Source organism: Theropithecus gelada, chromosome 11 (assembly GCF_003255815.1).
Source record: "Theropithecus gelada isolate Dixy chromosome 11, Tgel_1.0, whole genome shotgun sequence".
NCBI lineage: Eukaryota > Metazoa > Chordata > Mammalia > Primates > Cercopithecidae > Theropithecus > Theropithecus gelada.
This window is the reverse complement of record NC_037679.1, coordinates 27,024,780-27,043,791: the sequence shown is the minus strand read 5'-3', so window position 1 is coordinate 27,043,791 and position 19,012 is coordinate 27,024,780. Positions and strand designations below refer to the sequence as shown.

The following is a 19,012-nucleotide window of genomic DNA, read 5'->3' as shown; positions in this document are numbered from 1 at the left end:
TTGTTCAGTTCCCACCTATGAGTGAGAACATGCGGTGTTTGGTTTTCTGTTCTTGCGATAGTTTGCTGAGAATGATGGTTTCCAGCTGCATCCATGTCCCTACAAAGGACACAAACTCATAAACGAATGTTGAAGCAGTAGGCAGGAGCTGGATCATGCCTTGCTACAGAGTTCGGACTTGGTGATAAGGCAGTGGGGAGCTGTGAGAGTTCTAGCTCTGTCCTCACACTCACTTCTTTAAGTGTCTCCTGGACCATTTGCTTTTGAAATGTGGCTCATCAGCTTACCACTTTCTACTGCTAAAGGAATCATATAAAAGTCTTCCTGGCCGAGGCACAAACTGCTTCATTTTTTAACGTCTGCACTTTTAGTATAGCATATCCTGGCCTGATCTCACATCTTTGTCTAGTTTCCAGCCTTTGTCTAGGTTACAGCCTTCTTTAACTCAGTGGTCCCCAACGTTTTTGGCACCAGGGACTGGTTTCCTGGAAGACAATTTTTCCACAGACTGTGTAGTAGGGATGGTTTTGGGATGATTCAAGTGCATTACATTTATTGTGTCCTTTATTCTGTGACTACATTGTAATATATAATGAAATAACTATACAACTTATAATATAGAATCAGTGGGAGCCCTGAGCTTGTTTTTTTTTTTTTTTTTTTTTGTTGTTGTTGTTGTTTTTGATGGAGTCTCACGCTGTCACCCAGGCCAGAGTGCAATGGCACCTTCTCGGCTCACTGCAACCTCTGCCTCCCAGATTCAAGCAATTCTCCTGCCTCAGCCTCCCAAGTAGCTGGGATTACAGGTGCCTGCCACCACGCCTGGCTAATTTTTGTATTTTTGGTAGAGATGGGGTTTCACCATGTAGGCCAGGCTGGTCTCGAACTCCTGACCTCAAGTGATCCACCAGCCTCGGCCTCCCAAAGTGCTGGGATTACAGGCATAAGCCACCACACCCAGCCTCCAGAGCTTGTTTTCCTGCAACTAGATGGTCCCATCTGGGGGTGATGGGAGACAATGACAGATCATCATTAACTTCTCACTCATCTTCCAAAGCTCATGTCCTTTGTATATAAAATACCTGCGGGAATTTGGTTAACAAAGGCAGCTAAAATGATGCGAGGACATGAAGTCCAATAGGCAAAGATTGGATCAGAACATTATGCCAGAGATGTCCAGAGCTCTCTGGGAGGTGTTGAGAGGTGAGTGAAGGGTTGGAGATAGGCATGGACAACCCTTGGGGAGCCAGGTGGAGCGGTAGTGATGATTAACTTTAGCTGCTCTCCCACAACGCTGGGAGAAATTAATAAGCAACAGAATTAATGAGCAAGTTTACGAAAGTTTAGGCAACTTCAGTGACTTGAATATGCATAATATACCACTGCTAAGACATAGTTGAGTGAAGAGGCATGCAACTAAAAATTCCCCAGGCTTCACTAGATTATGTTAGAAAATACATTAATTACAGAATATTCAAAATCCTGTGGTTCATTGTCTTCATTCCTGAAACAAAGCCCAAAGTCCTTGCAAAGTTGCCTCCCCGCCAGCCTTTTTGGAGCCATCAGGGCAAATGCTCAGAGATAAATCTGCTCATGTGGCACCTGTTACCTTCCTGGCATGCATCTCTCAGGTGTCATCTCAGGAGATTGTCCCTCTCCTGCTGGGTGTCACAGACTGGGGGAGCCTGCAGCCAGGCATGGCCACTGAGCCTCACCACTGAGAGTTTTATGAGGCCATCCTGGCTTTAGGGGCTCCAAGTGCCACGTTGATCAAACAGTCCCCTTTCATCTGTTTTATAAAGGGTCCTGTGTATATCAATGCAAAAGTATTCAGCCTTCTAAAAGATGTTTGAAGATGATTTCACCAGAGCTTCCACGGAACCAGGACCCTGCTGTGTTTTAGGCAAAAGTGGGCAAGTGTTCATTTTCCTGCTTGTTGCAGAACTTTGTTGCCCGGGAAGCAAAGTACTGCTGTTCAAACTCCAAGTCTTACAAAATTGCTTATTAAAATAATTCCTGACATTTTGGCTTCTACACCTTTTCTCCCTAGGTGTCAGGCCTAATCGGTGAAGTAGACTGGAATTAAGCACCCCATCTTTTTCTGTCAGAGTTCTCAGTTGTCACCAATTAAAATCTAGTAGGGGCAGAAAAGGAATTTATTAAACAATGTAAGATTTCCCAGGAGGCTGGAAAGCAGGCTGGGAGGCTTCCCAGCCAGGATCAATTCTCAGGGTCACAGTAAGGAACTGACCAGGTGGGAATAACTCTGCTGACTCCACCAGGGACAGACTCCTGCTGGTGCTGGGTCCTGGTGTCACCTTGGCCACCCTTCCCTCTGGAAATCGAATTCACCAGCTGCCATTCTCACCAGGGTGGGCTCTAGGTGGCACTTGTTTCTTTGCAACACATGCTTGTGATTAGCAAACTTGCTGAGGTACACGCCATGGTCTGGGTCTGTGTCACAGACCAGTGTACTGGCTGCAGAGGAGGTGGGGAATTCTCCAAATATAGGCAGTGTGTTCAACAGTGTTGAGAAGCCCAGACGAGTGATAACATGTTCACTTGAACATCGCTGTCCTCGGGTTCTCTTCCTCTCCTCTATACCTACCCCCAACTACACCCACGCCAAAGCCACAGTACCTTTCCTCCTCATCCACTTAAAGCTAAATATTTCACTAGAATTGAATTATTTGAGGTCTGTCACCACCAACTCTCCAAACATGCCCAGACATGACTGAACCTCAGCACTGGAAACACTTAGGCTCAAGCTGAAAGTTTCTTATGTGCTACACATTGGAAACAACCAACCATTCCTAAATTAGTCCATGAAACCACAGGACACTAGGAAAGGATAGCCTAGTAAAGAACACAAACATGTTTTCACAACAGTGAAAATAGATCTTCGTTTACACCACCACTGATTTGAAAGGCTATACTGTTTGTTTTGTTTCTTCTTGTGTTCTTTATTCAATATTCAACTTAACTATTGAATGGATCTAAGCATTGTTAATAAAGTAGTAAACAAAACCCTGCCCATAAAGTGTTAATATTCTAGAGGGAGACGCAGAGTATGAACAAGGACTTAAATGCATACACAATGGAAGCTCAGACAGTGATAAGTACATTAAGGAAAATAAAGGAGGGTTAAGGAATAGCCGGTGATGGGACCAATGCTCGTTTATATTGGGTGGTCTGGGAAGGTGAGGTTCAAGCAGATTTGAATCATGGAACAGGGTGATATGAAGAGATTTGGGATCAGAGGTGCCTGAGATGAAAACATACCCAGGAGCTAAAGTGAGAGGAAGACGGTGAGAGTGAGTGTGGTGGAAAGAAGCCTGAAGATGAAATGAGACAGATAAATAGGGCCAAAATATGGAGGGTCTTGTGGGTCACCATTAGGAGTTTGGCCTTTATTCTAAGCATAATTGAAAGCCATTGGATAGTTCTAAGATGAGCAGTAGTGATAGGATTAGACTTACATTTTTTCGAAGTTCTCACTGGCTGCCCTATAAATAGTAGGTTATGGGATTTTTAAATTGGAGGTGAGGAACCTCTCACTAGATTTTGCTGTGATCCAGGTAGAGAAACATGTCGGGTTGGACGAGGGTGGGAGCAGTGCAGGTGGTGAGATCAGATCAGGTTTGGAATGTATTTTGCAGCCTGGTCTGTCAGGATTTGCTGATGCTTTGCATGTGAAAATGAGGCAGAAAGAATCCAGTATGAACTTCTAGGAAAGCACTTTGTGACTGATTGTATTCTATGCAAATGGCTACAATATTTCCTGTTTATATAGTTTTCCAGAAACTTGCTACTCCCTCATCAAGAGATGGAGTCTGTGTCCTATCCCCTTGGAACTAAGAGGGCTTTTCTTAGACTTTTAACTATTAAAATATGGCAGAAGTGATACATTAAAATATGGCAGAAGTCATTAAAACGTGATCCCACTTCTGCCTGATTTCACTGGAACGCTCATGCTGTAACCCAGCTACCATGCTATGAGGAAGCCCAGGTCGCATGGAGAGGGCCAAGTGGAAAGGAACCCAGGCCCCTGCCCTCAGTATCAACTGTGCTTCCTGCCAACAGCCATTATTTTATTGCTAGCTTTTGAGTGAGGTTTACTGGACATATGCTCTCAGATGCATGCCTGGATCCTTGTCATTACTACACTTATTCCAGTCCTTGATTTTTGTCTACAAGACATTGTGAACTATTAGAAAACGTCCCCAAAGCAGGCTATAAATGGCCCTGAGCTCAGTCTCCATTTTGTATGATTCACAGTGCCCTTCTCCCTGTTTTTCCATCAGACAGGACATCTTTCTGTGAACCTTTAGTCCACTCTGTTCTTATGCCTCTGCTGCCCTCTGGGGGCCATTAGCCACATTAAACCATTTAGATTCTTTATGCGTGGGCAAAAAAAAAAAAAAAAAAAAAAGAAAGAAAGAAAAAGAAAAAAGTTACCATTGATTGACTGGAAGGAACTATTCTAAACATTTGATATATACTTACTCCTTTATTCTTGACAATCCTATAAGACAGGTACTACTATTAGCCTCCTTTTAAAGATAAGACAACAGAGATTAAAAAAAAAAAATTAAGCAATTTGTCCAAGCAAGGTCCTACAATGAATGACAAAGCTGGAATTTGAACCAAGGCAGTCTTGTTCTAGTGTCTACGTCTGCATTATCCTCCTTCTCCTTTGGTAGGATAAAGTAGATCTATTATGCATGCATATGAGACTTGTTTACATCTATAACTTGTAAAAATAAATTTGCTTTTAAACTTAGGTATTTATCTTTTGCCTTGATGATGGCAGCAGGTGCCTAAATGGCCTCCCCAGGCATGAACAGATCCCCCACCAGGTCTGTTCTCTATGTAGTAACTAGAGAGATCTTTTTAAAAAATTGTGAATCAATAAACTAAAGAATACTTTCTCTCGTCACCTCTTCTCTATACAGAAAAAAAATATAACCAGTCTTACCAAAAAGTTAGATTAGTCACCTAAGCAAACAGGGTTCAAATATCCTAGCACTCTGAAACCACAATCTAAAATGGTCTTCTGATGTGTGGTTATAACACTTAATATGCAGTGTTTGTCTCTTAGTAACTTTACCTTTATCTGATTCAGCATCACATTATTTATCCTCTAAGGAAGTAAGCATATCTTCTCTGTTTCATAAGAAGATACCTTACTGTACAAAATGGTACTGTGGCCTAAAAATCACCCAATAAATAAATATGGTGCAGGGTTGGAGTTGTTACTTAGAGTAGAATGCAACTCCTAAAATCTAAATATTTTTCAAAACCTGAATGAGATGTGCAGTGAAACCCTGTAAACACAATCTTAAGCAGAAGGCTAATATGTAAACCACATAAAAGCTGTGCAAGTTGAATAGGAGGCAATAAATGAGGGAGGTATGTGCTTGGGCCTCTAGAAAGACATAGGAAGCGTATCTGAGAAATCTCTAGGGTTCAGCTTCAAAAACATTATTGTAAAGCATGTGTGCATCTAAGGTAACAGTGCTACAACTGGTAATAAAGATGGGGAGGAGAGAAACTGCCAATCCCAAACTGACGGTCAATATTTCTGGATTCCAACATTCCCAGTTCCTTTATTTATCTCTGGACTGTCCAGTTTTCTATGGCTCATCAAATAAAAATTAATATGCCCATATTTACAAAAAGCCACCTTCATGCCCTCTTCCAGGAGGAACTAGAGAACTTGGGACTTCCCAGTCACGATTTCCAACCTTGCTCTTCTGGGTTTTCCATTTCATGTTGAGCACTCAGAGACTTTAGTAGGTTTAAGCTTTCTTGCCTGGTGGGTGGGAGTAGGGACGGGGGTGGAAATGCGGTGACTGTTTATTGAGTGTTTGCTCTAAGGCAGTGGTAGCGGGTCGGGGGTTCTTTCCTGGTTATCAGAGCTGTGCACCTGCTCACTTGCCAGATGATATGCAAAAAAGAATCCAAAGAAGCAGCAAGAAAGCCAATAAATTTTCTTAGATCAAAATGACATATCCCAAAGCTCCTCTCTTTCCAATTATTTTTGATGAGAGCAAAATTATTATACTCAACTCCAGTGTGAATCTACATCACAGGGGGAGATGATTTTAGGTGAAAATTCCCTTATGGTTAAATAGATGTTTGTATGCTCATTTTTGTTGTTTTAAGAAGCTTCCAGGATAATTCTGATGCAAACAGGCCTGAAGCAAGAAAGACTGACATACAGGTTTATTGGATAAATTGAAGTTTATTAAATATGATTACTATTATTTTCTGTATTAATCTTATAATATTGGTCACTTGTCTTCCTTTCAAGTTTTTAAATTTTTTTTTTTGAAAAACATAGGCTTGAAACCTGCGGGAAAACATATTATTGTGACATATCACATATCACAACATATCACATTGGCCCTGAGGATTGAACTATTTCCAGAGCCATCTGGTCTGACAGACATAAGTGATTGATTCTTGCTTGGTCTGTAATACACCCCAAATGCATTCACCTGCTATGCCATTGCCCCCTCTTCATTTTCTACTCTGAGCTTTAAAAACCTGGAGTTATACATCTCATGGCTCTTAGACTAATGCATAGCTTGTTCCTGACTGCCTTCCAGCACTGGAAGAAAAAAGTAATATCTTTGTGACAGCATAATTACTTCCACCTCTGACAGCTCTTCTCCATTGTGACATCTGCAAAGAAATCATTTGGAAGGGGAAAATACACGTGTTCTGGGATTAAAGACATAACAGGCATGTACTGAATGTGTCAAAAAATTTGAGATGTTGAGGGAGCTGAAGACAAGCCCTCTACCTTGTAAATGTAGTCCCATGAGGAATTTTCTAAAGAAGTCTTATAAAGCAATTGTTTTTCAGTGTTTTACTACATTTATGAATCTTCAGCCCATCAGTGGAAAATATGATGCTCTGAGAGTCAGCCATGACACTGGGCTAGAATGGGGTGCTAGTTTACTTTGAAAGATAGTTCTTCTCTTTGACATATAATGTCCCGTTTCTCCCAGCTACTACATTTCACTTCATTTCTCTAGACCACAGGGTTCTAAGACACTTAGTCTAATTTAGAGGCAGTCTTTTGTTAAGAGGCCACTGAGGCATATAAAGTCCAGCCAGTAGGACTCAATCGGGTAGCTTTATAGAGAGAAGTCCAGATTGAGTTATCAATGTTAATAGGTGGGTCTTTTCATTAATGTCAGCCAACCAATGTACTACAACAAACACATCATATTGTTTTTTAAAGGACACATCTATTTAGCATCATGATCAGACTATTACATTTAGCAATCAACAGCATGGGTGCAAAAAATAATTGACATTAAAACCTTTTATAGGCAAGCTTTATACTTTCTACAGAACAGAAACTGAAATAAACTATTGTACAATTGGTCACAACTACAGTCCTTGAGATTTTTGCCCATACACATGAATATTGTCAAAAACATGTCTTCTTTGTAGCAGCTAGGTCCTGCTACTACTGTGCTTGACTGAGTTCAAAAGTCTGTTGTAACCTGTAGTTTCCTTGTCACGTTTCCAGCTGTCCTCTCCTGCTAAGCTTTGTCTCGTGGCAGTAATTAAAATCTTCTGGCCGGGCACAGTGGCTCATGCCTGTAATCCCAGCACTTTGGGAGGCCAAGGCGGGCGGATCACGAGGTCAGGAGTTTGAGATCAGTCTGGCCAACAGAGTGAAACCCATCTCTACTAAAAATACAAAAAATTAGCTGGGTGTGGTGGTGGGCACCTGTAATCCCAGCTACTCAGGAGGCTGAGGCAGGAGAATTGTGTGAACCCAGGAGGCAGAGGTTGCAGTGAGCCGAGATCACACCACCGCACTCCAGCCTGGAGGCAACAGTGCAAGACTCCATCTCAAAACAACAATGACAAAACAAAAACAGAAACAAAGACAAAACAAAACAAAACAAAACAAAACAGTAGCAATGGCCGTAGCTACTGTTGCTACTAGAACCACCATAGCCACCTTGGTTTCGTGGTTTGGCAAAATATTGGCCTCCACCACCATAGGGGTCAGAGTTTCTGCCTTCAAAGTTTCCTGCCTTCATGGGTTCAAAATCTGAAGACTGACTGTTGTACTTGCCAAAATCATTGTATCTTCTACTACTTCTGCAATTGCTTCTACTACCACTGCCAAAGCCGCCTCTGTCTCCGTTGTTATAGCTGTCACAGAAGCCACTGCCCTGGTTTCTACAACCTTCTCCACCACTTCCATAGCCTCTGCTTTCTTCAGAGTAACCAGGGCCACCTCCTCCATAACCACCATCATTACCAAATCCATTAGAGTCATCCTCACTGCCACCATATCCACTACTATCACAGCTGCCGCCAAAGCCACCATGACCCCTGAAGTTTCCTCCATGACCAAAGTTGTCTATCCCATCAAAACTGCCTCCATGACCGCCACCAAAGTTTCCAGAAGCATTTTGGCCTCTTTGGCTGGATGAAGCACTAGCCACCTCTGGCTTCGACACGGCTTTTCTAACTTCACAGTTGTGGCCATTCCCAATGTGGTATTTCTAAATGACAATCTTATCCATGGAGTCATGATCATCAAAGGTGACAAAAGCAAAGCCCTTTTACTTGCCACTGCCTTGGTCAGTCATGGTTTCAATCACTTCAATTTTCCCATGCTGTTCAAAATAATCTCTTAGGTGGTGTTCTTCAGTGTCTTCTTTAATGCCACCAACAAATATCTTCTTCACAGCTAAGTGGGCACTTGGTCTCTGAGAATCTTCTCCTGAGACAACTCTTTGGTTGTATAATTCTTCCATCCCCATGTGTGGCCTTGTATGCATGGCAGCATCTGCCTCCTCCACAGTGGCATTTGTGACAACCCCAAAGGCCCTGGAGCGCTTGGTGTTTGGATCTCACTTCCACACAGTTCATGAGTGTTCCCCATTGCTCAAAATGGCTCCTCAGGCTCTCAGCATTCGTTTCAAAGCTCAACCCTCCAATGAGGAGCTTCCACAGCCGTTCAGGCTGTTTAGGAGACTCCGACTGAGACACGACAGCAGTGGGAAGAGAGACTTTGACAATGCTTCCTCAACAGCATCCCCTAGCAGAAAGGAGAAGGCTAACAAATGTATCTCAACACACCATATTCTAAACTTTGAAAATCGACTCTGTGTTCAATTAAGTTTTCTTCCATCTGGTCAGTAGGTTCCCATGCAGCACAAGCTTGCCATGTTTGTTAGTCACTTGAAAGCTTACCTCAAGCCTGGACAATTGATCCAGAAAGTCCCAACTCATTCAGATGTCCAGGCTTGTGTACTTATGAATCTACCACTGGTCTTGAACCACCCCATCGGAAGGTGAGATAGAGGAATGCTATCAGCTGCAGTCAGAAGGCTCACTACAGGGATGAATCCTAGCTCCAGGGAAACAGACACATAATGAAGACTCCAAACTGAGAGAAACTGCACTGCGATCTAGACCCTGGACTCCTTAGGTATATGTTAATTTGAAAACATATTTAACGTATTCTACCTGCCAGGTATTGAGAATGACTAAGATTAATTTTCAGAGATTTAGAACAGTGACCATATAACATGGATTGAAAAAAGATACAGTTTCTGTCCTCTCACCTCTGCCTTCCCTCTGAAGGGATCGGTTTGTGGGAAGTTAGAGCCTAGGGCCCTGGAGTTGGGTCCCCAAGTACCTTCCTACTAAAGGCAGCCTTGATCAGCTTCTCCTTAGGAACTACTGAAGCAGTTCAGTATCTATCTGAACTATCTTCCTGGGACCTACCTTTTTGCTGAATCTAGCTCAGTGTACCTATCTTAATAATTCACAAAATGGGATTAATAATCCCTACCTCGAAGAGTCATTGTGAAGATTAGAAATCATTAGGTGTGATAAATCGAAGTATGGTCAGGAACTTAAATTTTCTTCATTTTATGTTGGGTTCTCCAGAAGCAGAGCCTGAGTCAGAAACTGAGGACAAGGGATTTATGGAGGATGCGTTCTTCAGGCCAAACCTATAACAGAAAAAGAGAGATGACATAGGAAAGGGCAAATTACCAATCAAGGATATCATCTAATGAAGTCTAGCCTTGGCCTGATCAACAGGGGACTCTGGAGCATAAATAGTATAGCAGAGTTATCATGATTTGAAGCAGACTGGACTTCTGCGTTCGTAAGTCAGCCATTCGCTGTTGGGAAGTGGTGGGGCAGGTGGTGGTTGTGCTGGTGGGAGGGTAATCTCCTTGGCATATCTGGGTGAGGAGACTTCTGTCAGCCAAGGTTCATTTTCACATACTTGTCACTTCTACTCTTCACTTAAAAACTGTCATCCCTTAAGACTGTGTGCCTGAAGACTTTGTTCTCTCCTTAGGACTTCCTACTTTGGCATGTGGTTAGAAGGCATCTTTGAGCTCACTTTAGAGGATTGAGCATGTATGAAACAGAAGCAGTGTGCTTCAAGATTCTGGCACAGTATTCGGCATATAGCAGGAACTCTATAGATGCTAGCTCTTTTTTTAAAAAAACCTTCTGCCCCTAAAACTGTCCTTCATTTCGGAGAATTCCTGGCAATGCATTGTCCTTCCAAGTCAGGCCAGAGGTGGACAAAATAGAAGAGAATGTAATCAAAGCACCTAGCACATGGTACACGTACATAATAAATAAGTATTGGTTACATTTCTTCCTTCCCGTTCATTAGCTTTGTCCCAGGACCATTTGAGTTTTCTTATGGTGCAGAAGATTTATTTTATCCAGTTAATTATTAGGGACATTAATATTCACAATAATCACCATAAATATTACGTTCCAGATGGATTTGGAGTCATAATCATTTTGGGGGGAATACAGTTGTAGAAAATAGCCTAATTTTATCTTGTAAAAATCTTTTTTTTTTAAATCTCCGGTTCTTTTAAAGCACACGTAATAGGCACTATCACCCAATTTAGTACTTATAAATCTGCACTTTTCCCTACTTTTTTTTTGGAAGAGCATAAGGGTGAGGAGTTTCTATTGTACCCCTCCACCATTTCTATGCCTCCTGATCCTGATCTTTGCTCACTGTCAGGAGCAAAGAAAGTGCCAAGTTAATGCTTGTTATCCTGATCAAGCACAGCAGTGAGCAAGTTATGACATCCATGAATCAACTAAGAATAACCCCTTAATAAATAAATGAGAAATTCCTTCCAGAATTTTGTGCCACAAATATAATAGCAACAACTAGTAATATTTTAAATGCTCAGATTTTCTTATTTCAGCAACTGTACTTTTATGAATGCATCCTTAAAAAACTGGAACCATTTCAGATGTCCATCAGAAAATAGTTAAATAAATTCTTGCATTCAAAATTTATTGTTATATACAAATTCCATTAAACAAGGAGTTAGATGTATATAGACTTACTTAAAAAGCCAATATACAAGAAAAAACAAATTATAACACACACACACACACACGCCCAATTGAAACTTTTTATTTAGTTGTGATGTAGAAATTAAATTTTGCTTTCTTCCTCAAATAGGTGCAAAAAAAATGATAAAGGGGATATCACCACCGATCCCACAGAAATACAAACTACCATCAGATAATACTATAAACACCTCTATGCAAATAAACTAGAAAATCTAGAAGAAATGGATAAATTCCTGGACACATACAGCCTCCCAAGACTAAACCAGGAAGAAGTTGAATCCCTGAATAGACCAATAACAGGTTCTGAAACAGAGGCAATAATTAATAGCCTACCAACCAAAAAAAGTCTAGGACCAAACGGACTCAGCCAAATTCTACCTGAGGTACAAAGAGGAACTGGTTCCATTCCTTCTGAAACTATTTCAATCAATAGAAAAAGAGGGAATCCTCCCTAATTAATTTTATGAGGCCAACATCATCCTGATACCAAAGCCTAGCAGAGACACAACAAAAAAAGAGAATTTTAGACCAAGAACCCTGATGACCATCGATGCAAAACTCCTCGATAAAATACTGGCAAACCAAATCCAGCAGCACATCAAAAAGCTTATCCACCACGATCAAGTTGGCTTCATCCCTCGGATGCAAGGCTGGTTCAACATATGCAAATCAATAAATGTAAACCATCGTATAAACAGAACCAAAGACAAAAACCACATGATTATCTCAATAGATGCAGAAAAGGCCTTCGACAAAATTCAACAGCCCTTCATGCTAAAAACTCTCAAAAAACTAGGTATTGATGGGACATATCTCAAAATAATAAGAGCTATTTATGACAAACCCACAGCCAATATCATATTGAATGGGCAAAAACTGGAAGCATTCCCTTTGAAAACTGGCACAACACAGGGATGCCCTCTCTCACCACTCCTATTCAACATAGTGTTGGAAGTTCTGGCTAGGGCAATCAGGCAAGAGAAAGAAATAAAGGGTATTCAATTAGGAAAAGAGGAAGTCAAATTGTCCCTGTTTGCAGATGACATGATTGTATATTTAGAAAACCCCATCGTCTCAGCCCAAAATCTCCTTAAGTTGATAAGCAACTTCAGCGAAGTCTCAGGATACAAAATCAATGTGCAAAAGTCACAAGCATTCCTATACACCAATAACAGACAAACAGAGAGCCAAATCATGAGTGAACTCCCATTCACAATTGCTTCGAAGAGAATAAAATACCTAGGAATCCAACTTACAAGGGATGTGAAGGACCTCTTCAAGGAGAACTACAAACCACTGCTCAGAGAAATAAAAGAGGACACAAAGAAATGGAAAAACATTCCATGCTCATGGATAGGAAGAATCAATATTGTGAAAATGGCCATACTGCCCAAGGTAATTTATAGATTCAATGCCATCCCCATCAAGCTACCAATGACCTTCTTCACAGAATTGGAAAAAGCTACTTTAAAGTTCATATGGAACCAAAAAAGAGCCAGCATTGCCATGACAATCCTAAGCAAAAAGAACAAAGCTGGAGGCATCACACTACCTGACTTCAAACTATACTACAAGGCTACAGTAACCAAAACAGCATGGTACTGGTACGAATCAGAGATATAGACCAATGGAATAGAATAGAGCCCTCGGAAATAATACCACATATCTACAACCATCTGATCTTTGACAAACCTGACAAAAAGAAGAAATGGGGAAAGGATTCCCTCTTCAATAAATGGTGCTGGGAAAACTGGCTAGCCATATGTAGAAAGCTGAAACTGGATCCCTTCCTTATACCTTATACAAAAATCAATTCAAGATGGATTAAAGACTCCAACAGGTGCTGGAGAGGATGTGGAGAAATAGGAATGCTTTTACACTGTTGGTGGGACTGTAAACTAGTTCCACCATTGTGGAAGACAGTGTGGCAGTTCCTTAAAGATCTAGAACTAGAAATGCCATTTGACCCAGCCATCCCATTACTGGGCATATACCCAAAGGATTATAAATCATGCTGCTATAAAGACACATGCACACATATGTTTATTGTGGCACTATTCACAATAGCAAAGACTTGGAACTAACTCAAATGTCCATCAATAATAGACTGGATTAAGAAAATGTGGCACATATACACCATGGAATACTATGCAGCCATAAAAAAGGATGAGTTCGTGTCCTTTATAGGGACATGGATGAAGCTGGAAACCATCATTCTGAGCAAACTATCACTAGGACAGAAAACCAAACACTGCATTTTCTCACTCAGGTGGGAATTGAACAATAACACATGGACACAGGATGGGGAACATCATACACCAGGGCATGTTGTGGGGTGGGGGGAGGGGAGGGATAGCATTAGGAGATATACCTAGTGTAAATGAGGAGTTAATGGGTGCAGCACACCAACATGGCACATGTGTACATATGTAACAAACCTGCACGCTGTGCACATGTACCCTAGAACTTAAAGTAAAATTTAAAAAAATTGCTTTCTTCTAGATGGATCAACAATCTTAACATCATTTATGAAATAGTCTGAATTTACTCCACTAAATTGGACATGTTAATTTTGCTATATATCCAGTCGCCATAGATAAATGAATCTTTTTCTGAATGCTATTGATTTGACTCTTCTTTTAGTGACATCAAAATTATCTAAACATGGTACCTTTACAGTTTTAAGAGCTTCATAGCAAGTACCCAACTCTACCTTGCTCAATTTTATTTTTTGTAAAAGTTTCCAGGCAATCTCCCATACCAATTTTTACATCAATGTTACAACTTCAGTTTGTTTGAAAAAACCAAAAACATTTGTATCAGATTTAAATTGAATTAAATATTGATTAATTTGGGGGAGGAGTGACCATTTTATAAAAATATCTTTCTACTTACTTTCTCTCAGTATAATCTTCTTCTTACAGGTTTTCAATACTCCCACGCCTATTTTGGGGGGAATGCGCTATTTCTGTATTCGTTTTCTAACTGTATTGCCAGTATAGAGGAAAACCATCAATTTTTATTTGTTTTGTATGAAGTCACTTAATGAACTCTTATTTGTTCCGATTATTTTCTTGTTTAGTGTTTTATTTAGTCTTCATCAGGTTTGGGGGAAAATGTTGTGGTTTCTTTTAACTCTGAGTTAGACACAGGAAGGATATAGTAAATGACAAACCCTCTTACAACCAAGTTCAAATTAGTTTCATTCTTATTCTTTATTTTTGTGATTCTGTAAGCACCTTTCCAACCTCTCACTGGACAAAGGAAAGCAGTATCTAAGCACATGTGTGGCCAGGTCCTCCTGCTTTCACTCTGTCCAGGACAGCATGCCAACACAACTCCTGAGCTGGAAATTCCCACGATCAGTAGAGGGGAAAAACAGCAGCTTGTACGTAAGAACCCACAAGCCCATGAGTCTTCTTTGTATCCTATCAGGTGGATAGGAGCTGGCTCAGGTAGGTTAGTTTCAATTTTACAGGACTGATTTGAGCAGTCAGAATACACCTAGGAGCCAACCTTCCCACTTTCATACTCCTGACTGGTTATCATCAGGATTACAGTGACTTGATCTTGATGGTCATACATCCCACAAAACATCTTCACAAGATAGTGCTCTCTAAATAAATAGTTCTTGCAAAAGTAGAGATGCAAATTCATACAGCATTGCTGACTCAAGAGTTTAGCGAAATAATTTCAAAAGAGGAACCTTGATTTTATTTCTTAGGTGTTTTACACAAGCTGAGAGGACAGAGGGAAAGTCATTAATGGTTTTTAGCCCAGGGAATAAGCTGGCATGTGGAGCTTTCTGTCACCTTTCATGACACTTCTCTTCCCAACCTCTCTGCTGAACTTTTTGGCCCTTTGTCCCATCAACACATCACACCTACCATTTATCATTCTATCCACCCCTTCATATAGATATCAGTGAGCTGTCAAGAATCACCCCCATAACACGCCCCCACTACTACTACCACCAACAACAAATTATGTAGAGGTGGAGGTGTTTTATAAGTACAGATGTTCCTCAATCTACAATGGGGTTATGTCCCATTAAACTCATGGCAAAGCTGAAAAATCACAAGTCAAACCATTGTAAGTCAGGGACTTTCTCTGCAAAGACAAGAAAAATAGATGATAACATTTTCTGAAGCACTTATCACACACACGATTCACCTCTAGGCTTTTAGTAATTTAGCAATGCTGTTTTTTGTTTGTTTGTTTGTTTGTTTGTTTTTTATCTTGCTGCCTAGAATTCTGTGGAGAAAATGTCTGCTGAATATGCAGGTTTCAATCATTAGTTGTTCTTTTCTATAAAAAATTCTGCCTTTGACTCGTGATGGCGGAATAACACATATTTTGTTATTAAGTATTTTGAGCTGATTGACAACAGATATTTCTCTGTTGTGCTGCCTCAGCAGATCCTGATAAGTGAAATAACCCTTCTTCACTGAAAAATCTTATTGTTTTTGAGCAGATTCTTTAACAATAGTCAGTGGAAGTTCTGATGCCAGTTGGCCCAGTGTGTAGGATTACAAATTCACTCCAATTCGAGAAGATATTTTTCTTAATTACTATACATATATTTTGTCACTTTTAATTTTTTTCAATTATAAAAGTAAAAAAAAACCATTAAAGACATTTAAAAAAATAAAATCAAGAATATAAAAGTAATGACCAGCCAATTATCCAAACACAAACTCTACACTGTACTGTCTTTGCATTTACATTGAATATTATCAATGAGAAAAATACTATTTATACCAGTAAAACAATTATATCTTAATGTTGTTTTATTTTGGATTTCCATCACAACTGAGAATGAATATAGGTTTTGTATGTTTGTTGATTAGTTATATAATAAAAAACCATAATTATTTTTAATTTCTCTTTGTAGTTAGTTAATTTTGTATTTATTTGTATTTTCCCCTGTTTTTCTTATGTTTTTTTTGTCAGTTAATACAAGTTCATAATACAATAAAGTTATTAATGTTTTTAGTATTTTCTGTAGCCATTTCCAAATTTGATACTTGTCTTATGGTTTTTAGAGTTTAGATATTAAAGTTTTAAATTTGTATATGGCTCAATCTTTATTTTTCTCTCTTAAGTCTTTTATCATTTCTAAGCTAAGTCTTTTTGAATCTAGACATTTGATAAATATTTATTTCACTTTTTTTTACTAGTTTCTGTTGTTTCATTTTTAATGTTTACTTCTTTATCTAAAATATATTTTGGCCTATGAAATGAGATGAGACTCTAAATTAATTTTTCTTTGCAAATTGCTAACTGATCCCTCATAGAACACTTACTGACTAAACCTTCAGGTTTCTGATTGACCAGTGGTATCTCCTTTATGAAACTATAGTGCTATATGTAATACATTCTACTTCTGGGCTGCAGGTTTTATTTTTAGCCTAGTAACAAATCGTTTTTATTTCAGAGTCTATATAACATGTTGCAATATGTTATATCTGTTAGTATTAATTCGATTTTAGTATTTGTACTAGTTTTCATAATTTTCTCATCTCTATTATTTTCCAAATTTATTTTATAACAATTTTGCCGTGTGTGTGTGTGTGTGTGTGTGTGTATGTGTGTCTGAAATTTTGGCAGGAATTAAGTTGAATATATGAATTTATTTCAGAAGAACTGTTATATTTAAGACCATCAAAGGAGAAAATTTTTAATCTTCTAGGTTCTACTAACAGTCATGATGTATGATAGTCCTTTCTCAAAGAATACTAAGGGGTTTAGAAATAGGAAAATGCAAGCAGGTTGATAAAATAGTAAATAATTGGTTAGCACAGCCACATGGACATGTTGGCCAAGATCCATAGAAAGATCCTATTTTTAATCATTATTATCACCATCAATTTCATGAACATAAACTGATCTCATCATTTTCACCCACAAAGAATAGGTCAAAATTAAGGACTCGCGAGGTGCTTGATATTGAGACTATCAAAAGCAGACTTCCTCAGTATGGCCTATGATATGGTTTGGCTGTGTCCCCACCCAAATCTAAACTTGAATCGTATCTCCCAGAATTCTCATGTGTTGTGGACCCAGCGGGAAGTAATTAAATCATGGGAGCTGGTCTTTCTTGTGCTATTCTCGTCAGAGTGAATAAGTCTCATGAGATCTGATGAGTTTATCAGGGGTTTCTGCTTTTGCTGCTTCCTCATCTTCTCTTGCTGCCACCATGTAAGAAGTGCCTTTCACTTCCCGCCATGATTCTGAAGCCTTCCCAGCCATGTGGAACTATAAGTCCAATTAAACCTCCTTTTCTTCCCAGTCTCTGGTATGACTTTATCAGCAGCATGAAAACGGACTAATACAGCATATAAGTCTTAGCATTATTATATACTTCCAGGCTTTATTCTTTCTGCCTAAAATGTTACTCTTTCTGCTTCTCCCCATCATAAATTCGTTTTAGTCCGTCAAGATCCAGATCATATATAATTTTCTCTGTTGGTCTCTAATGACCCTGGCAGTTAGTGACCTCCTTCTCTTTAACTCCTAGTGCTTTATTTGTACTTCTCTGATCAGCTTGCCATTTTGAATTGTAACTACTTGCATGTTCTTCTATCCCTCACTAAATCAAAGTCCTTGAGCACAGGGACTTCAGTTTTTCATTGTTATAAATATCTGAATGCTGAGTATCAAGGATAGACTTGAATACACGTTTACCAAATGAATATACAGAGAATAGAAGAAAACAATTCTAGTTCACAGACATTTCTGTAGGAAAAACATTGATACAAAAATTCCTAGGAAATGTTTTGTACATTTCAAACATTCCGAAGCCATTTAATAGAACTTTTTGAAACCTCAAAACTCTAGAAGCTAGTCGTGTGTGTGTGTATTGTAGGCAGTAATTTCCTCCTGAGATTTCAAGATGACGTGTATGAGGTAGTTGATCTATCACTATTGCTTCAGTACAGATGAACATACATAGTTTTCTGAATAATTCTCAGCTGTAGAAACATCACGCTAAAAGCACTCAGCCGTGGATAGGTAACTTGGTGAGATGGATGGAAATGCTGCTGCCAAGCTGGACTTTCCCAGGTGGAAGGCCTGTGTGCTAAATGGAAACCGCACACTCGACCTGTGAAAAACATTTTCATGTCAGCAGAATTGACTTGAAGTGTGGATGAGGTCGACAATTCTTTACATGGTGTTCACTTCCTCCAAAATAATCTTCCCTGCCTGCCTTCAAAGGCACCTAATACTCTCACTATCATACTGCACTTTCAAGTGTGGCAAAACAAATTAAATTGCTATGAGCTACAACACTCACTTAAGCATGGGTTGGACTTTGTACGTTTTTTGAACCACTCAGTGCAAATGGCCACCCCGCCCCCCAAGCACATCATCAATCCCTTATGAAAGAGAACTCTCATGTGCACTCCATATCCACAGCCTTGCCTGTGATCACAGTCTTTGATTCTCAGCTCCCTTGACCTTGTGTGCTTTGGCTTGCTTTTTTTTTCTGTCAGTTTTTATGGTTCTCCACTTCCTGGAAGCTTATAAAAGTTGTCTCTGGCCATTTTAGACAAACATCATTTCCAATAGTTTTAGGCTCTGGGTACCTATTTCTTTGTAGCTCCCAGGAATT

The 19,012-nt window shown here is 39.6% G+C and overlaps 1 pseudogene; it reads right to left on the bottom strand.

Moving 5' to 3' along the window:
• Window positions 1-7,093: 7,093 nt before the first annotated feature.
• Window positions 7,094-9,577, bottom strand: LOC112634269 (annotated as a pseudogene).
• Window positions 9,578-19,012: the final 9,435 nt, after the last annotated feature.